General features: G+C 42.9%; 1 long non-coding RNA gene and 1 pseudogene across 1 annotated transcript; one reads left to right on the top strand and one right to left on the bottom strand.

Annotated features, from left to right (window-relative positions):
- The first annotated feature begins 3,894 nt into the window (after window positions 1-3,894).
- LOC119977675 lies at window positions 3,895-5,523 on the top strand (annotated as a pseudogene).
- A 16,308-nt stretch (window positions 5,524-21,831) lies between these two features.
- On the bottom strand, window positions 21,832-22,592 carry LOC119977676. The gene is made up of 2 exons (XR_005463257.1): window positions 22,502-22,592; window positions 21,832-22,128 (listed from the first exon to the last, which is right to left on the bottom strand). It is a non-coding gene; the product is annotated as an uncharacterized LOC119977676 (long non-coding RNA).
- Between the last annotated feature and the right edge of the window lie 303 nt (window positions 22,593-22,895).

Here is a 22,895-nt window from a genome sequence, read left to right as displayed (position 1 = left end):
AAGCTATTCGGCTATCCACACTGCAGCTGAACATGAGAAAGTCCACACCAACGTGCATCTTAACCCAGTGTGGACGGTCTGTGTTTCTTTAACGTTCAAGCCAAGTGTTACAAAGTTAATTGGAAACTCTTGGAATAAATAGGCGAGGGTGAGTTGGGATCATGGTGGGGGGGGGGGGGGGGGGATCAAACCGGCATTTTTTCTCTTCACCTTAAAACTTTAGACTACAAGGCAAGAGGTAGGTAATGAGTAACAATACTGATAAAAACATATATGAATTAAACTCCTAAAGCAGCAACCAAAACTACTGCTTGCAGTTCAGGTCAGGTGCAGGCTATTGCGTGGAAATGCCACATTGAAGGGCGAGAGGTTTTTAAAGCTCGCCAATTCTCCCGCCTGGGTTTTTTTTGCTTTAGCACCCCTTGTTCTTAAGAGGGTCTTTTCACAATAACTTATTATATAGATGTATTTTCAAATATAAAATTTGCCCTGCCCCGCCCACCCTCATCCCCCATATAATTTCAGACTGCATGAAGCATTTTACGGATTCTTTTTCATATCGCTGACCAGAAAAACGTTAATTTTTTTAAGAATCCCTCAAACTTGCTAGAGAAGTGGCAGGGGCACTTTATAAGTAAAATTAGTGACACCAGGAGTCACGCCCGTTGCACTTACTTTTACATATATGGTTACTATTTTGACTTTTTTGAGGCATCACATTTCGCCAGTTTTTGTATAAACTAACTCCGTGGCTTCTCCTCTCTTCCCACCTCTCCATGACTGAACTCCGTTATTTCTCTGTGCTCTGTCTTTTCACGCACGACAGCGCTCCCTACCGTCCACGGCGTGCAAAAAGCAGCGTCTCTTAAGCCCCAGATATTGCATCGTGCGCTCCCGACCTCCGCAACTGACAAATTAACGGCACCCGAGGGGGGATGGGGAGGGGGGGGGGGGGGGGGGCGCTGGGATAAACTATATGTTTTAAAATGTCAGAATTGGGAACAGGAAGACGGCTACCTTTATTGACTATATAGAGAGCTCTAATACACTGACTTAGGGGTCCCGGTTGTTCTTCCCGGCCTGAAATGGAGTCCTTTATCTCAACCCGAGTGCACAAACATATAGGTTAAGTGGACTACTGTTCTTTCCTTTTAATTTCGTTCTCTATGCAACGAAATATGCTGTGCGCAGAATGCACCCCGTCAGGAAAACAAATGATCTTCGGGGAGATGCTCTACATGGCATCTGTTCCAAAGGGCACAGAGGGAAGTAAGGGAAGGAAGGTAAGAGTGAAAATGTGAGAGAGAGAGCAGTGTGTGTGTGTGGGGGGGGGGGGGGGGGGGGGGAGGGGGAATAGAAAGGACTCTTGATGTGTTTGACGGAGAAAGGATTACGTGCGTGTGTGAAAGAGAAAAAAATAAAGACTGCTGCGTGAGATGTAACAATGGTAAAAAAAATACTCGTTTAAAAACTTGATTCCTGCCACTGCTAATTTCTTCGAAAGACCACCCGACGCACATTTTGAGCTGCATTTGTCATTCTATAATGAAATTGAGAAAAACAGTAAAAAGACAGACTCGAACAGAACATTTTACACGATAAAGGAATCGATGTTTAGTAAAAAAAAATATCAATCGCGCTGGGAAAATGGACATGAAATACTTTGTTTCAAAGCTGAAACGGGGTGCAAAATTCTGTATCGTTATATATTTTAATATACAAACGTTCACGTGCCTGGGCGCGTATATATACAAATATGTGTCTGTGTGTGTGTTTGTGTATTTAAGTAAGCTTGACATTCAAATTAATTCCAATCGTCACGAGGCGAATCTCTTTTTTGGGATTCAATGATATGAAGTGCCTGGATTTAAACACGGGAGCTGCGGAGAGAAGGACAACACAGCATGGAATGTCATATTTGGAAAATTTCTTTTACACTTGACCTTGACAATCGAAGTGCTTCCGGTGTGCCACCGAGTTTTACCTCTCTGCAGGCAATGGAAGGAAAGTTGTCGAAGATGCTTTGAAATTTGGGAGATGGCGGCCTGTTAGTTTATGCCTGGCGCTTGCGCCACCCACCTCTCCGGAGACCTCAGCCAAGTTCTCGTTAGTTCTGATTGATCGTGATACCCTGGACAGGCTTCCCAGGACCACGGGGTTGGTTTGTGGTGTCTGGGCTATCGGTGCACGAAGTACTCCGGTGTGCTCGTCGATTTCTGTGAGATCATTTGCAACGCTTTCGCTACCTAATTAATGCTGGAATCTCCTATTAATTGTGACCTTGCCCAGTGCTCTCTACTTACGCGTGTCCTCCACGGTAATGGTGAAGCGCCGAACAGCACTTCAATTCAGCAAAAATTAGCACACACGAAAAAAAAACCCAGCCCAACGCCTCCGATCCTCAAATGCCCCAACAATCTAAAATCCAAATAACCCTATTAATAAAGCCTTTTGATATAGGATACCAGACTTACCAATGGATGTTCGCTGTTCAGACCGGTAAACAGAGTTGAAAGTTTCGCCTATTTGGAAGATTTGTTTTGCTTTTTACCTTCGCTCCGAATTGCTCCTCGATGATCCTCGCTAAGATGTGCGCTTGTACTGGCTGACGGAGCACGGCACTCACTAGTCTATTATTTTCACCAAAATATATGAAAATTTATGCAAATGTAAATCAGTACAAATTGCTCTCTGATGTTTTACTTTTTTTCTTGGTGGGGAAACACGCTTTCGGTGATGTTTATTTTAAAAACAAAATGTTATTTGGGTCTTTCCCATCGTAACCAGTAACGTTTAGCCTTTTAATGGGCAAAAATGTGGTCCCTTTTAGCCGGCGTGTTCGCGCGTTTTGATCAGTCCACCTGAAACGCCTTTAAATGCATGCACTGTGAAATTGGTAGCAGTAATTTAGACAAAAATCCTCACTGTATATTAATGAAAGAGGGCCCCATGGCACCGTTTCTATATTCCCTATTCAGTGTAAACAAAACCACGAGACTTGGTTTTGAGAGTGGTCCAAGGAAAATCTGCTGGAGAGGAAACATGCTGTTGCGGCTCTGGCACAGACTATTCAGGCGTCTGCACCTGGAGATCAGAGATTTAAATGAGATCTGTGTTACATCTATGAACTATTTGGCAGTCGCGCGAAAGGACGAAATTCTTACGGTTGGAGGGTCCATTCAGTCTCAGAGGCTTCTGATCAGCTCCACATATAAACGGTGTCTACTATTGCCAAGGAATAGGTATTTTCTTTAAAAAGAAATAAGAAGAAATCGCGCGTCTGTTAGCGTGGCAATACCCCCACCCCTTGAATTTTGAACCTCACACTGAAGTCTAAAGCGGTGCATTAGATTATTTGTGTGTGTGCAGGTCTGAATGAATCGCTGAGACGGAAACTGGCGCATTCCAAGTTTATGTTCCAATGAGAATGAGTCAATTGCGTTTCTTACTCTCTGAGACACACAGGTGTTCCTTTGCAAATTGAGCTCAAGTTTTATCCCCCCCCCCCCCCCCCCCCCCCCCATTCCTCGGGAATGTCAACTTGTTCTGTTTGGGTTGTTACTTTTTTTTTAAATCTTACGTATATCTTGCTTCACCAAGGCTGTGTGCAGCTTTTCTAGCTTGGTCGCGTCTCCCCCTCGCATCTCTCTCACCACCTCCCCCCCCCCCCCCCCCAAACCAATACACCTCCTCCCCCATCCCCCCACCTACAACAGCGACATTCCCCTAATTAAAAAAGCAGCCAATCGGAACCGGCCGGAAGGAAGCCGGCTCGCCGGGGGTCTGGCGGTGGGAAGGTGTCAATCACCCAGCGGTAGCCATCAGACGGGTGTCTCGGGCTGAACTTCCTCCTTTTTTTGTGTGGTGTGTGCGGTGGAGAGCGCGGCGCGAGGCGGCCGAGGTAACACTGGCTATGTGAGGAGGGAGCTGTCAAATAGCAGCTTCCCCAAGTCCCACCACCACCACCCAGCCAGCAGCAAGCAGCAAGCAAGCAGCAACAATCCCATACACAACAAAACTCTCAGCAACAACAACAACAAAAAACCAGAGCAAAAAAAACAAAGAGGAACTTAAAAACAACAAAAAAACACTTTTTAAAATTTCTATTTATTTTTGGCAATCAAAACAGCAACAACAAAAAAACAGACAAGAGAGAGAGGGGAAAGCCATGGCGACAGCGACGTCCAATCCCTACATGCCGAGCAATAGCATCCTGTCGTCCAACTCTATCGTGCACAGCGACTCAGGAGGCATGCAGCAGGCGACCACGTACCGAGATCCCTCCAAAATGGTGCAAAGCGACTTCATGCAGGGGACCATCGCCAGCAACGGCCACATGCTCAGCCATGCACACCAGTGGGTGACGGCGCTGCCCCACACCGATGCCGGCTCGCCCTGGTCCTCGGCCATGGCCGGCAGCCCCCTGGGTCAGCAGCAGCAGCAACAGCAGCAGCAGCAGCAACAGGACGTCAAGCCGTCGGTGCAGGTCGTGGCCGGGACGAGCTGCACACGGGAGCGCTCCCCTCCACCACCACCGCCCGCCTCACTTGCCGCCCCCACCAGCCGTCTCACGGCGGCCACCCGACCGCCTGGTGGGCGACCACCACGGCTCACCTGCCGTCCATGGGCTCGGCCGTGCAGTCCGCTCATCTAATCGCAACCCGGCTTCACCGTCAACGGCATGCTGAGCCAGGCAGGGGCCAGAGCCTGCAACCCGGGCCTGAGGGACACGCCGGAGCTGGTGGACCACGGGCAGCAGCCCCACAGCCACGAGCACCGGACGAGGACACGCGCGACCTCGGACGACCTGAGCAGTTCGCCAAGCAGTTCAAGCAGAGGAGGATCAAGCTGGGCTTCAACCCAGGCCGATGTGGGCTTGGCGCTGGGCACCCCTGTACGGCAACGTCTTCTCCCAGACCACCATCTGCCGGTTCGAGGCGTTGCAGCTGAGCTTTCAAAAACATGTGCAAGCTGAAGCCCCTGCTGAACAAGTGGCTGGAGGAGGCCGACTCCACGACCGGCAGCCCCACCAGCATCGACAAGATCGCGGCTCAGGGCAGGAAGCGAAAGAAGCGCACCTCCATCGAGGTGAGCGTCAAAGGAGCGCTGGAGAGCCACTTCTTGAAATGTCCCAAGCCCTCGGCGCAGGAGATCACCTCCCCTGGCAGACAGCCTGCAGTTGAAAAAGAAGTGGTCCGGGTTTGGTTCTGCAATCGGAGGGCAGAAAGAGAAACGCATGACGCCGCCGGGAGGAGTGCAGCAGACGGACGATGTGTACTCACAGGTCGGCAATGTAACGCCGACACGCCACCTTCTAACCACGGACTACAAACCGCCGTGCAGTGAAAATCAAAACACGAAACATAGACTGTTTGGACTGGATTTTTTTTTAAAAGAAAATAAACAAAGACAAAACGAAATCAACAAGTTCAGGACTATCTCATTGATAGCAGGTTTTCTACTGTGATTGTGAGGCTGGCGATTGCATAGAATGAGTGCCCCAAAACTGCAGATGTCTTTTCTAGAAAAAAACAAATCTTAACCCCCCCCCTCCCCACCCCTCCCTGGCTTGCGGTGATCGACAGGTGGACCCAGATACATCCAGATAAGTGTGTCTACAATTTGCCTGCTATTTCAGGAATAACTGGTTTATAAAATAATTTCAGATTGGGGCCAAGTGAGATCGGGTCAGCCGTGGACGCTGGAAGGTGCCTGGTGTACTTCCAGAGGCTTTTTTTTGTTGCTCTATCAGGTGCATAGACGACACTAAAATGAAAATCGTTCGTTCTGTTATTTGAAATACTGAAGACTGTCCCTCATGTAAAACACTAATCTGCAGGAGAGAGAGAGAAAAAAGAGGTAATCCGTACTGACTATCAAAAAGAAAGACCGGTGAAAGGGGGTCCTAAAAGCACGAAACTTCAGAGCCACCTTAAACCTGCCAGGCAGGGGAAATTTCAAGAGAGAAACAATTAAATGGGTTGATCCAAAAATGATGACAGATGAACTTTCAGCAGCGAGGCTTGCTGGAAAAGACAAAAGAAAGACTAGGGGATTTGGGCGAGAAATCGTCCCAGATGTGGCTTTGATGATTGGTTCATTAGTGTTGTGTTCGACTTCATCCCCCTCCTCACCCCCCCCCCCCCCCCCCCCACCCCCACTTCCAAAAAAAACCTTCGCCCGAATGTTTTCTAATTTCATCTCCAGTCCATTGGAGTAGAAGCATTTTTTAATAAAAAGAAAAAGAGAAAAAAAAAACCCTCCACCATCTGCAGCTGCACTTACTGAACTTATCTTCTTCTAAAAAACCATTGCCAAGTTGAATGAATGGGTGCTGTGGATGCGACTGTATAAAACTGCCATTTCCAAGCAGTGTTCTTGGTAGGTTTCAATATAGACTTTTCAGAGGCGCAATATAGAGTCAGTAGATCAGTTACTGATCTAAAAATATTTACTTTATATTTTCATCAAAATTGACTTCTTTTATATTTTATTCAGAATACCTATGAACTGCCTGCAAAACGGTAATTTATTTTTCCCCAGATCTTGTATTAGCTGTTTTCAAAACGAGCACAAATAAATGCGATGAAAAAAATGGACAGTTGTTAGGTAATAAGGGTATCTTTTGATGGATAATTTGATTGTAATTTAATTTGAGTAGTGATTCCGTAAGAGATGATTCAGAAATAAATTTGTTAGAGTCAAACGATTTTATGGCTCATGTGTCCTGGTGTACAGTAACGGGACCTCAAAAATTGCAGAAAGGCGTCAGTCTGCTCAAAGAAAACGTATAGATGGCATTTATTTATCAACCATAAATTAATTGCCATAGAAGTAAATGGCACTTTTAAGATCCAATGCCGTTGTACGCTTAAATATCAACGCTTCTATTTTAAATCCTATTTTGTGCGATTTTTCTGTTGTCAGAAATAGACATGCCTTCAGTCAGGCTTAACTCCCGTGTTGGATCTGAATGTTTATCATGTGTCTTTTTCTATTTGTAAAGAGTCTCCAAAATGCATATTACGCCGTTGCTTCTGCCCGTTTGGGTTTATATGCGCCCCCCCCCCCCCCACCCCGCCATTGATTTCCCTTATTTTCGAGAACATAATTAACTTAATAAAAGAAAATATCGGTCTCTAATCAGTCAGTTTGAAATTGAGTTATTTAAAGAAAACGTTGAAAACTGTTTGGGAGGAAGGTAAGGATAATTCAAGAAGAGGTTCAGGCACAGGTCCACAGATGTCATTGCATTAGCTGTGTTGATAGTTAGACTAGTTTACTCTCTATTTCTAAAATAAGACCCAGTGGACTAAAGGCGTCTGGATGTATATTTTAATCAAAGATGTCTAACAACTCCCTGTACAGTTCTGCTGTAAACCGCGATTCTTATTTAGGGAATATATTAAAATGGAAAAGAAAGGATTGGACAACCACAACTACGGTTCCTTAACATTTAATATTTCACCCACCAAAGGACAAAGTTGTGAACCGCTTACTTAATCTACCGCAGAGTTCACAGCTCTTCTGGGGGTTTTCACTAATATCTTTGCATGATTTATACCGGTTACATCCCACTAAAAATCCGGACACTGGAATCACAAATTGGATATTTTAATATTATATTACTGTTCAACAGTATAAGGTGTGTATATGATAACCCTATTTTGAAGTATTGAAAAAGATACCCAGTGCAATCCTTTAAAATGCCGGCTTCTCCTTATTATGTGTTAGTTTCACGTTCTTTCCAACGTCTGGTTAACACTGAAGCACGACATTATTCTGATTCCACCCTAGCTATCTTATCTGTTGCAAGATGTATCATCTACTCTATTCCCAGTGTCAAAATGTTAGGGGTTGGGGGTGGGTTGGCTGATATGTTGAGATGTTGGGCGCAAAGAGATGTTCGAAACTATAAAATAACCACAAGAAGCGGCGAGGCATGTTAGGTTGCTGGCAAGCTGTGGGCTGAATTCTTTCTTTCAACAGCTCTGTATGTGACGTCAGTTAAGTGTTATATTGCAAATAGATCTTGGAAAACCTGACCATATTATTATTTTTGCCGCCGTTGTGTTACTTCATTTTTTTTTTAGATGAACCGTGCGCGCGGTGTGCATCAATAGAAAGTTGTAGGTCACAGCGCACCGTTGTGTAGGCAATTCTCAATCACAATCCCAGAAATTGATAGGTGGGGATTTACTGGCCAAATGGAAAATCTCTCGGCGTCTACGGTCACCCAGGAACAGCGTTGATAAGTAGCGCAGCAGTGCTAATGGATATTGGGGACTGTGAGAACATTAGGGTTTGTTGGTCAGACAGTGTTCTGTAAGCAAATAATAACACGTGATTCCAAAAACCTATTTTTTTTGCACTCCAAGTGTGCTGCTTGTTAGGACATTGTCAGGATTGTATAAACCGTCCTGGAGGATGTCGATTCCTGCGTCTAGCGCAGGGTGCAATCCGGAATGATTTATGTGTCAATCCCGAGTAATTAAAACTCGGAAAGCCGGTCTAGTCTCTGATTTTCTAAGTTTGATGTTTGCGGGGAAATGAAGCATTGAAGTCAGATTATATGTCACTGTTCCATTAGACACTAGGAGAATTGCATGGCACAAAACATCATTATTTTCCATATTAGTTCAATTTAATCTGGGGAATTTGCATGCAGGGCCGGTTTTGACCCAAACTCGTCATTGTGTTCATTTCGTGAATATCTAATGGAAAAGTGGTTGAAATGTGTGGGGGAAAGGTAGAATCGGAGGTAAATAATGTAAACAATATTCCCGAGGTGATACCACACTGATTTGTAGGATTCTGATCATCTAGCCTGGACCCGGATACTTTGTTTTTAAATATCTTCTTCTTTTCAAATTTGTGCTTTATTATCTCATTTCCTTAGCACCGAGCTCTTTTCGTGTTATTTCATTTTTAGATCTGTTAGCTAAAGCCCCGCGTATAGTTACAATAAATTAAACATACTGGTCGGAGATCCCTGCTGCGGGGATATCAAGCTGCATTAATTTCTGTCTCCTTTATCTGTATCTTTCAGTGACACCTTTAACTATTCCCAGTCACCAGCGGTTCACAGTTGCACAGCTGCCCTCGCCCAACATTTGTTCTGGTTACTGCAGCAGCCTCAATTGTCACAGTCTTTCCTCTTCCAAACATTTATTCACAGGGTGCACGAGAGTATTAAAGTGCATAGCCAGAAGCTGTAGGGGGACTTGAAATGCACACACGTGCACGCATTGTGTATCCGTCCGTGTACTGTATTCCAACCTTAACTTTGAAACTTATTGGTTTAATTGGTTAAACTATGGCGTTTACTTGCTTCCTTTCTCGGTCTCATTGTGGTTTGCGAGTTCTGTTCGAGGTAGTCGTTGCTGTCGCTTTCAATCCGTTGAAATCTGTCCGCTTTTCAAGTACAATAGTCACATACAGGAGAGTAAATTGCAGAAATGAGCTCAAGGTGCGGAGGTAAATTTTGAAATAATTGGCGATTGTTTCGACTAGGCAACCTCCCAAGCTCCATTCCCTGCCAGTCTTTGAGGGGTGTTTGGCGTGATTAATCTTTTAGAATAAGTAGCAAGCTCGGGAAAAAAACATTCTGAAGTTATCCAAGCAGTGCTCAGTTTATGTTGAAGTTGTGCTGCCAGCTTAAACGTTAATTAATCAAAACTCTCTGGTGCAACAGGTGTATTTTGTAATGAACGCGTTCAGTTCCACCTTGCTTTGAGTCTGCAAGTTTGCCACATCTGTTTTCAGTTTTTTTTTAAATCTTCGGTGGGTTGAATGCGTATGGCTTGTATTTCAACAAATTACCAAGCCCTGCTTACTTTTTTTTGTTTACCTTGCATGGACACGAGGACAGTGTGTGATAGTGACGCCTGCTTGTAGGCTGTGTAGTGTAAAAAATACAGCAGAATTGGGGCAAAAAAAACCCAAACATGACTGATGATTTTACCACATAATGCGTTTTAATCTTTAGTTTTGGGGGTGGCATCAGGAAAACAGTTTCTAGTTTATCACCCTACATTAACAAGGTGTGCAATAACTTAATCTGCGCAACAGTTGACAGCATGTTACACGTCAGTGGCAGAATGCATTGTGCAACAATAGTTTTTGAAGCTTGAGTAAGCGAGATTGACCACTGTGTGTTCCATAATCGATCTTAATTATTATCAAGATATAAATGCGCGGTCCTGCATACCTAATGCTTTGAGGGTTCGTCTTGCTTACATACCAAGATCAAATGGAATTTTTTTTTAGAAAAAGTGTATTGGATTGTATAGTGATCATTGAAAGACACGATGCGCTGGTATTTCGTGTGGTATTCTTTATCCTTTCAACCAAGACTTGGTTAGGAACGACTGTGTTTAGTATAGTTGCATTTAAGCGCAAGTATACATTTGGATCGTTGTAAATCTAACCTGCATTTTAATTGCGAGCCATAGAGGCCCATTTTGTTTCAAGTCAAAAGTACTTGCATTGTGCTCTAACTGCTGCTTTCTCATTGCAAAAAGGCTGCCGTTTCAGCTGTCACAACCTCCCACTGACTCACCCACACCCTCCCCTTGAAGAATAACATTGCAATTCACAGGTTTCCACGTCCAATTTACTTATTTTTTGGACACATCCTCCCAAACACAGGTAGAAAAGGGAATGTTGCAACCTTGCCCACTTAACACGGGCTGTATGTTGTCCCTGCATGCAGGAGAGAAGGCCGTTGGTTAGGGTGTCTGTCTGAACTGGTGCTGCCCGATTGCGGGGGACTGGCCTCGCACGCTGAGGCAGATACTGGCCATCTTAGCAGTTGTGTTCCTAGTGTCGACCTTTCAATAAACGCAGCAGTGTTTGGTGGTGGTGGGGGGTGGGGGGGATCACATTTCTCGGGTCGAGGAGCCAACATCGGTTGCTTAGCAACAACATTCAAGCGAAGATGAAAGAATATGCATTTTTGTATTAATAGTTGTTGTTTGAACATAATAAGGTGGCAGTTTGCCTCAGACTCTCTTGACTATAATGTGTTTTAAATTCAAGGCCGAGGGATATGTTCCGAACTCGGGGACCAAATAAAGTTTTTTAAAATCATGAATAAGGGATTTAGGCGGATTCTGCTCGGTGACAGCATACTATTCAGTAGCGCTTCACATCCTAGGGAGTAAATTGACGTCCACTAGCATTAGATTTATTTCTAAAACTGGACTGTGAATGTGACTTCTGGGGTGCTTGATGAATCCAGGTACTGTCTGCAATTAGAGATGAGCAATGAATGCTGGGCAGGTCATAGAAACCCACATCCCATGAATTAATATATATATATATATATATTAAAAGCCTCTGGGTTATTTCTTGCTATGCGACGTGGGTACTCTTTAGACGGTTCCCAATGTGCTTGGTCAGGCTGGGTGGGAACTGAACAGGTCACTACATCCGGTGGGAAAACATTTTCACTGTGGGCCTGAATCCGAGTATTGCGATAAACCTCCATGTCAGCCAGCGAGATTTCAAAACAAGGACGCTTAAAGTGACTACTTTCTGTTTGCGATTAGCACCTACTTTTTTAATTTCTGAATTGCACCGACCTCTTTTTTTTACTGAATCCAACCGTTCCTTTATTTAACAGCTCGTTTCAGATTGATTGGAGAAGCCAGGCCCAAAAGTATATGATGTCTATTACATTGCATCTTCTCAAAGATCTGTAATTTGCCACATTCGAGACGGAATTGTTATTAGAAGAGCAGAGCTCGTATTGCTGAAGACTCGGGCACATAAGAACTGAGGCATGACTGTCCATAAATGTGATAGTTAAATTATTGCCTGGAACCAGCGAGATACTGCCTTAACGTGTCAGCTTATTCGGTGCAAATATCATTAAATTGTACAGCTGTAGTTGGACCATTGTTGGCACTTTTCATTTCATGGTCAGGAATGCTCACTTTTTTATTTGAAGTGGACTTTTTTTGTTCAAGGTCTTCATGGATGGTTATATTCCGCTATACTTTTAACTTGAGCAAATTGTTCCCACTTAACGGCCAGCTATTTGGCATTGTTTCAGAATAACTTTTAATGAGGTTGAAGATCAAGCCCTGAGTTAGTGAATAGCTGAGCAGGTTAGAGGTCCACTTTTGTTCCTATTTCATTTGTTCCTATGTCCTTGGAGGCTCTCGGTGGGTGTCAAATGAAGTGTGGGGATGGGCAGGGGGGTTGCAGGGATGGTCACTGGTTCTAATAATTTGATAATTAAATACGTTCTTGGACCTTTAAAACGCCCTATAGTAATTATTAGCTATGATAGTGGTAACGGATCTAGACCTGAAGTGGTACCGGTTACACTCACACAAGCTATTTTAAAGATAATATCGGAGTTTGAGCGAATGAATCCGGCAGCCCGCGTGGGATCAGCCGAGTTCAAAACATTTCCGTCCAGCTCTACAAAGGGAAAGAGTGCTTTGTTCAAGATCCACTGTTGTACCAGAGGGGGGACAACTTGACATTATACAGACTTTAATCACAGACCTTGCAGATGTGTTTCTGAACTCATTGCTTGAATTAACCGTCGATCTCACAACATTGGTGCAATTTCTGGAGTTTCCACCTGCCCCAATTTCATAAAACCACATCGTTGGCTTTTGGTGTCATGCTGGTATGTGCGGGTTCCAAAACCCAAATGCCAATTATGTAAACAAAATTCCTTAATGTTTATTGTATTGTGCACACCACAGATTGGTTACAACTGTACTATTTACACACAGTTCAACGTGACCTCAAATTATTACCCAGAAAACACCATATAATGTATGTTTTATGATCACGCTCCAACTACATATCGTTCTCCTAACTTTCTTTACCCATAGCTGACTTTTGTCCAAATACTGGATAAGCCAAATTATGATACAAATACAATAAACCAAATACAAATGTACTTCAACCTTTTTCTTACTACTACTGGTTCGATACTGAGGTTAATTATTACGGCGATGCAGTGTAAATAATAGAAATATGTTTTATGAATATTGCATTATTTGCTGTTTACCTCGTAGCAAACTATGATATCGGTCGGTTTTAGACACTGATGAGATTAGTACTTGGTGGAGCAGGATATCGAAGTTAGAGCAATTCTGGCAAGAGAGACAAAGATGACAGAATAAAGAATGAGGGAGGGAGAGGGGACATTTGAAACCGTCAAAACAGTCCCGGGGCGGATTAACCCTTTCAACCGTCAACCACGCATGCAAATTAGACCACAAATATCGTTGTCTAATGTTTCCAGGACACCTTCAGATGTTAAGTTAACTTCATCATCAATAAAACTTTCTTAGTGCAATGAAGAAGTGGAAGGGAGGATATTTTCCTCAGCTTTATATAGGCAAGTGAAAATGCGAGATACAATCTATGGGTTACTGAAACATTATCCGGAAAACGGATAATTACTGTTGATATCCTCTTGTGTGCTATTCCATATGCACTGAAGGTTAGATTTCGACATTAAAATGATTAGTTTCGTGTACTACTGATAATGGAACATTTTATGTTAAGTAAATGTCAATGTCAGTGATCATTAAAACCTGAGGATAAGGATTGCCTTGAGCTGTTTGGAATGTGTTGTCCAGCGGAAGTGCTGTTCTTAAATTAACGAGGTAGGTGAGCTCAACATTGTTACTGTTCCAAGAGTCGGTTGTACTCATGAGCTCTTGTGAGGTTACTCTCGTCACCTGGTAAAAGGTAGTCCAGAACTGAAGTGCATTGAATTGGAGCAGGACGAATGGAACCAGCGACGCAAATTCCGATCACGCCATGCAAGGCCCGTAAATGTGTACCAGAGAGCACACTGCAGTACCTCATCAACATGTACAGAAAAATTATGATGTGGAGCAAAATGCATGCAGAGAACATTATACATGGCTTCTATTCTCATGAGAAAGTATACAGTTCGACATGTATGGCGCACAATGCATAATCAAGGAGGCCAGATTGAACACTCACCTTAAGGAGATTGATTATGAACATACTCATTAATACGAATGTGATACATATAAGAGTAATTTTGAGCAACATGAGAGACCTACAGTTAACAGTGAGTATTAAATCTTAGTTTTGGCGATTACATTGAATGAAATTGGTATGAAATGCTTGAACAGATGCTTACAGCGCACTTTTTCTTAAATTGCTCTTCAAAATGAACAACATATGCCCTTTGCTATAGCTCCATTATATTCCACTGCAGAACTTCAAATGGTACTGTATGATTGGCCAAGTTTGAGTAGAACAGGTATGTGCAATTTTGAAAAGCATTTGAAGTTACTTTGAGTCGAGAGAGTCGTGTTCTCTAGATTGCTTAAGTCTCAGTAAAATAGAATGCTTGCAACAGGGATGAGTTGAACAAGGTGGCATTCTTGAGTACAGCTGACCTGTTTGGACAAAGTAGGGATTTTAAAAAGAAATTTTAAAAAGGCAAATTCGGATATTGTTGTCACTGTTGTTCTTCTGGGTTGAATCGAAAACATTTCTAGTCTCTCATAGAGCAAGTCTTGTTGGCACAAATAATGATGTTAATAGTATTTTACACCTAAAATAATTTTTCATCCTCTATCACATAATCCACCAATCGTTTTAACAATTCTGTCAGCGCTAGAAATTTATTGTGCGGACTGTCTTGATATCAGTTCGATTTCCATACTAATTTGTTAAACATAATCGTTCCGCCAAGCCAGTGTAAACAAAGCGTTTTGAATCCTACACGCTTCACCTTGCTCCGTGTACTGTGTATCTTAACCAAAACCTATGGGAATAAGCATTCCTTCGAGAGCTGCCCTTTCTCGCCTTCTGGTTATGTATGTCAATTGCAATGTTATTTCCCAATATATTCCATTATTTAAAATGTGCCTAGTCCCACATATTTCCCTCATCTCATTTACTAATATTCAGTGCATTAGAAGAATATATCTGTAGTTTTGTTTAAGAATATAAGTAGTTTATTTCTGTGTGCTGAATCTTAGTATTCTTAAAGATTAGTACTTACCAGAATTAAATCTGACTGGTTAGTGTCAATAATTGGGACCTGAGCTCAGAGTCCGTTTCTAACTCAATTACTGTTCCCACAAAATCTCACAGTTGTACCAAATTACAACATATGCAAATATTCGAAAATAAAAATGGGTTAAGCTCAGCCAGTAGCCAGCTTAAACATCTGAGTTTACTTAAGCAATAGCCTCTATGCTTTAAACCATTCTGCAAATTCAACCCCCGCACAGTTGAACTTTCTGTGGTCTCTAGCCAAGATATTCCAATACCACTGCAAACCTAGCTTTGCCAGTGTATCCCGTCCACGAAAAAGCAAGACAGATCCAAATCAGTCAATTACTGTTCTAATCAATCTACTCGAAATCATCAGCAAAGTGATGGAAGGGACCATTGACTGTACAATCAAGTGGCACTTTGGCACAAAACACCTTGTCAACAATGCTCAATTTGAGTTCCATTAGGACCATTCTGCTCCAGGTTTCATAGATTTCATAGAATGCCTACAGTGCAGAAGATGGCCTTTTGGCCCATTGGGTCTGCACTGACCGTCCAAAAGAGCACCCTACCTACATCAACTCCCCGCCCTATCCCCGCAACCTTGTAACCCCATCTAACCTACACATCTTTAGATTCTAGGGGGCAATTTAGCATGGCCAATCCACTAACCAGTACCTCTTTGGTCTTATTGCAGCTTTAGTATAAATATTTACAAAAGAGCTGTATTCCAAGGGTGAGGCGAGAGTGACTGTCCTTGCCATTATGGCAGCATTTGATGAAGTGCGACCTCGAGGAACCCAAATGTAATTGAAATCTGAAGGGGGGGGGGGGGCTTTTATAACTGGTTGGAGTCATACCTATCACAAAGAAAGATGGTTGTGGTGGTTGGAAGTTTGGAGGGCAATCACCTCAGTCCCAGGATATCACTGCAGGAGTTCCCCAGGGTACTGCCCTCGGCCCAATCATCTTCAGCTGCCTCATCAATGACCTTCCCTCTGGCATAAGGTCTGAAGTGGGGATTTTGCTGATAATGTATAATGTTCAGTTCCATTCACAACTCCTCAGATAACGGAGTGCTCTCTGCCTACATTGCAGCATGACCTGTTCACTTTTCAGGTTTGGGCTGACAAATGCCAAGTGATATTCACAATGCACAAGTATTAGGTAATGGCCATCTCCAACAGAGAGGACTCAACCATTGACATTCAATGGCATTATTATCATTGAATCACCCACTGTCATCATACTGGGGGTTACCAGTGACCAGGAAATGAACACTAGCCATTTTTTTAAAATGTGGCTATAAGAGCAGGTTAAAGTTGTGTATTCTGCAACAGAGTGGCTCACCTCCTGCCTCCCCAAAGCCTAACGATCATCTACAATGCACAGCTGGGGAGTGTGATTAAAAACTCCCCACTTGGCTGGATGAGTGCAGCTCTAACAACACTCAATAATCTGAACATAACTCAGGACAAAGCAGCCCGCTTGATTGGCACCTTACCCACCACCATAAATATTCAGCCCCCCCCCCCCCCCCCCCACCACCACCACCACCACCCCACCACCACCACCACTGGCACAACGTTGCCATGCATGTACAGAATGCACTGTAGTAACTCGCCAATGCTTCTTTGACAGCACCTCATAGATCTTCAATTTCATCTACCTGGAAAGCCGAAGGCGCCAGGCGGTTGGGAACACCATCACCCTCCACTCCACCGCCCCCCCCCCCCCCCCCCGCCCCCCAAAGTCACACACTATCCTGACTTGGAAATACATCACCAGTCCTTCATCTTCGCTGGTCAAAGTCCTGGAACTCTCTATCTAACAGCACTGTGGGCGTCTCTTTATCACATAAGGATGATGACCGCTACCTTTTGAAAGGCAATTAAGGATGCACAATAAGTGCTTGTCTTGCCGGTGCCGGCCTATATCTTTGTATTAATGCAGGCGGTGGGCAGTGGGCATTAGATGCAAGCAGTACTTTAAAATCCCTCACATTTTGCTTTCAATCCATATTACACTTTTCGTTTGCTACAAATGACAAAAAAATTTAGTGATAAATCTACCAAACGCCGCAGATAATTTACAGAGTTCAGTGGGGTTGATTCGAGAATCACATACTCGAGAGAAATGCCTATTGTCTGCTGTAGAAACCTCCGCCATTTCAGAAACCTAGAAAACACTTTAATACTAACCACCGACCGGGGCCTAGATTTAACTCCTGTGCAATTATTTCTATTCTCTTTTCCTCAAAATGGAATTGAGTATTGTTGGAATGTTCAAGTATATTTTTCTTCAGAAAATGTGCCCAATCAGCGTCTCGATCAAATTGGGGCTTGGTGTGTTGCACACAAGTAACAACGGCTGTTGGGAACATAGAGTTGAATTTCAGTGGTTACAAACGCTTCAGATCGTTGTTACATTGCTTATGGACACATGGTGAGCGTATTGTGCCACATTACAGTGATCACTCCGTTGGCCTGAAGTAAAATGGATGTGTACCATCGTCAGACCGCTGGTTACATTCCGGAAACCAGGGGATTGGGCAACACGTAAGTCTCTTCAGACGAGGCCGCTCTTTGGACAGGAGATCCATATTAGATTGTAGACAGACGGTTGCTTGAGGTGTCCCACACATCTCATGCCCCGTAAACTGGAACTTTGCTGCAGAAATCGATGATATAGGTGGTTCCCAGACGTGTTTAGGTTTACCTTTCTCATCGTAGGGAGGTTAGTTTTAACTTTCCAAATAGCACAGTTCACTAAGACAGGGCGTCAAATCAGGAGAATGGTGGTTGACTAGCTTTGCAACATTTAGAGGGATTTGTATGGACAGGGGACCAGGGCAATGCGACCGTTGGACAGCAGCTTATTGATTGGCATTGGAGAACAAAAATCAATACGTTCTTTGTTAGTCTCGTTTGCCCCATAAAAATACATAAAAGTCCTGTGACCATAAAGCCAAACTTAGACCAGAGGATGAAAGGTTAAAACTGAAACTTTTATAATAACACATCCACCATTTGTCTTAAAGCAGCAATGTCCTCACTAGACAAATAACTTATTATTTTATACAGATGATTTACGGTAGCCGGCAAGTGCAGCTAACTCTTAGAATCATAAAAAAAAAGTAGGGCACAGAAGGAAATCGATCGGCCCAATGTCAGTGGTGGCTGAAAGGAAGAAAACTGTTTAATCCCATTTCCTGCTCTTGGTTGCTAGTCTTGCAGGTAAGGGCATATCAAGTGTATATCCAAATACTTTCCAGGTGCGATCAGGGTTTTCTGCCTCGGCCACCTTTACTTCACACCTCGACCATTTCCTGGGTGAAAACATTTCTCCTCAACTCACCTCTAATCCTTCTGCCAATTACTTTAAATCTATCTCCTCTGGTCCTCTCTGGCTGAGGGAAATGGTTTCTGTCTATTCAACTCTATCTAAGCCACCCCACAATTCAATCTATTAAATCTCCACTCAGTCTCTTCTGTTCCAAAAAATCCCTACAAATGTCTAACTAGTTGTCAATAAATATTAGATTGTCACGAGCATTGTGCTTTGTTGTAAGTATAATCCTGCTGGAAGCAGTGCATGCTTTGAATTATTGCTCGGAATCCAGTGTTTGAGTCAGACAGCAATGCAAGTCTTCGTGGCTGGGAGAATGGCCGCGGTTGGTTTCTGTGAACCAGATATCGAGCCTATAACCTAAAGGACTAATGGAATTCTGAAAATTGTACCTAAAGAAAATCAATCTTTTGTTGAAGGAGGTAGTAGTTTCCACCTGAGTTTGGAAGAGGCCAGATGGTGACTGGCGATGTTAGCAGCTGCCAATCGCTGTCCAATAGTTGGCAACAGTGTGCTGTTCTTTAACTAACTTAACACATCCGTTCAATCGCACAGTGGAGTGGATATAACCTGATTGAATATATGCATTTAGTATTGTTTTAGATTGACAATATTGAGTCATTCCTTTTCCTCCACTTTCCCCCTTCTTGCTTCCCAGCATCTTAGTTGAACAGGTAGATATGTGGAGAGCACTGTGGGGACAGAGTTGGGCAGGGGACCTAATCTCTCTGAAAGAGCTGACACACACACGAATGTCTTCCTTCTGCGTGGTGTCAGCTTCTAATTATGAGGCTCTAAGCCCATTAAGTGACTTGATGAGAGGGGGGTGGGGGGTGGTACGATGACTGACCTCACCTAACGCTGCACTGAAATTGCACATTAAATGTGTACACGTAATATCCCAGTAATATTACTGTTATCTGACACAACCAAATAACACGCGTGCAATCGATTTGAGAGTATATTATAGCTTGGATTGATATGGTCCATCAATATTTATCAAAAGCCAGGTGCTATATTTAAATAATAAAATTGCGAAGATTGTTTAAACATTTATGGGTTAACGTTAGTTTTCTCTGTCTATGTATTGCTAATGACAATGTGTTTAACTTCATCAAGATATTCATTTTCACCAACGTTGGCTGGTACATAACATACCAGCACATTGCGGTCTAATTTGTCTGCCTGGTATGATACTTTGTGCGTTGTGTGAGTAGCAGTTCGTCTGTTCTTTTTTGACCCAGTTTCCAGCTCCTGTAGTTCGCTTGTAGTTGACAACGCAAGTGGTTGTCCTGCTCTTCGATCGATGCCAACTGTCTCCACAGCCCCCTTGTGTTGGGACATTTACTTGGAAGAACCCAGCGCTCACAATCACACGGGGGACAACTTTCCCTTCAAATGGTCTAACCCTCTCAGGAATGTCTTGTCCCTCTCAACACGGCAGCGCGTTTGAGATGTGGGAGATGAAAGCTGCGTGCCAGCACTGTTATGGTTGTGAGTGTGTATCACCAGACCATCTGTTTCGGTCGTTCCCTAAAACTTCCTATCGCTGCCACAAGATGTGATATTCATCAACTGTGTTCTTATTAAATTATACAAACCATTTCCATCAGATTCTAAGCAATCGAACAGAAAATGTTCAGTTCGGGTATTTTATATAACCTGAGTAAATATATAAGTAGTGTGGGAGTGGCTTTGGTATCTTTGTGCGGAAAGATGTTACAAGCAACGTGGTGAATGGGTTACCTAGTTTGCTTTTCTCGTGTGGGTAACTGTGGTGTACATAGTATGATGAATGGATCCATGTGGTGTGAGGAATTGCATCATTGAAGAATGGTGTGCATATTATGAGGAATGGTATATATCCAGGTGAGAAATGTGTATTTACAAGGCAGAAATATTTTATAAACAGCTTGAAAGATTATTATATGTGCACAGGGAATCGTACATAAGCTAAATTTAAATGGTATTTCATATGCAACAGACGGTATATGCAATATAAGAAAATATTATATATATAGCTATTTGGGCGGCACTGAGGCACAGTGGTTAGCACCGTTGCTTCATCAGTGTCAGAGACTCAGGTTGGATTCCGACTTCGGATGACGGTGTGGAATTTGCACCTTCTCGTGTCTGCCCAAAGGCTAGGTGGGGTTGCGGAGGTTTGGGACTAGGTAGGAGGCTCTATCAAAGCAAGAGCCGATGCAGGCTCGATGGGCCAAATGGCCTCCTTCTGCACTGTATGTTAACATGTATATTAACATGTATGGTGATATTATTGCATAGGTTATAAAATATCATATTATATAATGCGGGTACCTATAGTGCATGGATTGATATTAAATAGTGTATCGTTGTATAATATAAGAAATGGTTTATAGCAGTGTAGGAAGTTAATATCCGGAGTCTGAAAACGATACATTTGTGGCGAAGTGATGTCGTTATTGGGAACGGTATTATACAATGTGAGAGATTGAGTTAGATCAAATGCGAGGAAGGAAACTACATATAGTATAGAAAATGACTTAATACACTGAAATTGAAACATTATTACATATAGTATAGGCCAACCGTAAAAAAAGATTCATATTATAAATGGAGAGAAAGTAGTAATCGTATTCTATCTTATCATCCCAGTATGTTTTAGGAGGCCTGTATCATTCTCCTAAAATTTTGTTGGTGTCACTCTGGAGTGAGTTTCTATAAACGTATGTTTGACGTTTTTGTTGATACAAAGAGATTGGGTAACAACACTATCGCCAAAATCAATTGATTAACCATTTCGGAATTGAAGCATTGGCCCACTGTCATTTCATTGCATTCATAGCTACCCGTCATTAATTGCAATGTGTGGAGAATTTTAACTTCACATTTTGCAGTTTTGTGAAATGTTCTGGGTATTTTGAGCTGTGGGGCGTTCTTTTGATAATCTCCCGAAGATGACATGAAACACCACAAGTAAGTGATGTAGCGGTATTGCCGCTGGACTACTAATCCCGAGGCACATAATAATGCCCTGGGGACCTAGGTACAAATCCACCATGGTAGATGGCGACATTTAAATTCAATTTAAATTCAAATTAAAATGTCTAATGATGACCGTGAATCCATGGTTATTGTCGTAAAATCCCCTTTCATTCACCAATGTCCTTCATGGAAGGCAATCTGCCACCCTTACCTGGTCTGGCCTACATGTAACTCCAGATCCACAGCAAGGTGGTTCACTCTCAGGGATGGGCAATAAATGCTGGTTCAGCCAGGAAGCTCATATATCCCCCCCCCCCCCAAAAAAAAATAATCATATATTAACATCTTCAAAGATGATTAAAATGTATTGTCTTCTTTGATTGTGTTGGCTCATGCTATTTATGATGTTAATTTCAGGATGAATTATCCAAAAGAAATGTAGCAGTCTGTGAAACACGACACTGTGGCTGAAGTTGTATTTTACACAAAAGACACGCATAAGTCGAAGGTGGGCTTTTAGTGTTAACATTTTTGTAAGATGTAGGATGTCGGTGCTTTCGGTCTGTTACTGAACCATGCTCACCACCTCATCTTTAACGCTGCCACCTTTTACATCCTCAGAGAGAGTTTCCGACTTGGCAGCCCAATCTGCGATGCACTGCGGAGAGTTTTTGTTGGAGATTTGAAGACATGTAGAATCAGCCCGAATGTGTTCAGTCTTTCTAAGAAGGGCTGTCATGCTGGCCAAAGGGGGGTATTCCCATCGCATTGCTGTGCTGCGTTCGCTCTGAAGTCCTGCAGTTGGAAGAAAGTTATTGATGCATCAAACCACCTTTGTACCCTACTTACCTCCTCAACCATTGTCCTGATTGCGTTGCAAATCAGAGTACTGAACACGTCTGCAACGTGGTTGTGCACTGCTGCCCTCTGCTGATCGATATAAAGTTTAAACTGCAATAACTTGATTCGCGCGCTCAATTCGTCATTTCTAAAAGTTAAAGCCACGTTTTTAATAAGGCGAGAGATGCCACTTCCGGTACATTGATGGAGCAATTTAAATAATTCTGGCATTAAGAGACTAACTCATTTTAAATCTTCTTTGAAATTGTGCTGGAAAATACAAAGAAAAACAACATATAACGAATGATTTAAAAGGATGTGTAGTTACCAATGTGGAGGGGTTCGTTGTGATTGCACCATCTGAGCAATATCTGGATAGTGTTGGTTGTGATGGGACCAGTTGTCTGATGGAGACATGCGGTAGCTGCAAAAATAGCAGAAAAATAAATGGAAGTGATGTTAAGTAGCATTTGAATTATTCAAACAATAACTGTACAAGCATCATAATGGCGGTTGCGTGTAGCATACATTCGGCAAACCCAGTCATGCAATGTCTTGGGGCAGGGCATATACATTCAATGCTGCGCCAAGTTTGCAACGTGTGTATATCTACATTTTCAATTAGTCCACAGATAAAGTTAAAGCATTTCGTCACCTCATAAATGAATGAACAGATTTATTTTTTCGAGAGGAGAATGTAGAAGTATGTGTTTAAAGCAGCT

The sequence above is a fragment of the Scyliorhinus canicula genome, chromosome 14 (assembly GCF_902713615.1).
Source record: "Scyliorhinus canicula chromosome 14, sScyCan1.1, whole genome shotgun sequence".
NCBI lineage: Eukaryota > Metazoa > Chordata > Chondrichthyes > Carcharhiniformes > Scyliorhinidae > Scyliorhinus > Scyliorhinus canicula.
Note: the sequence above shows the minus strand (reverse complement) of the source record. Positions and strands in the feature narration are given on the sequence as shown.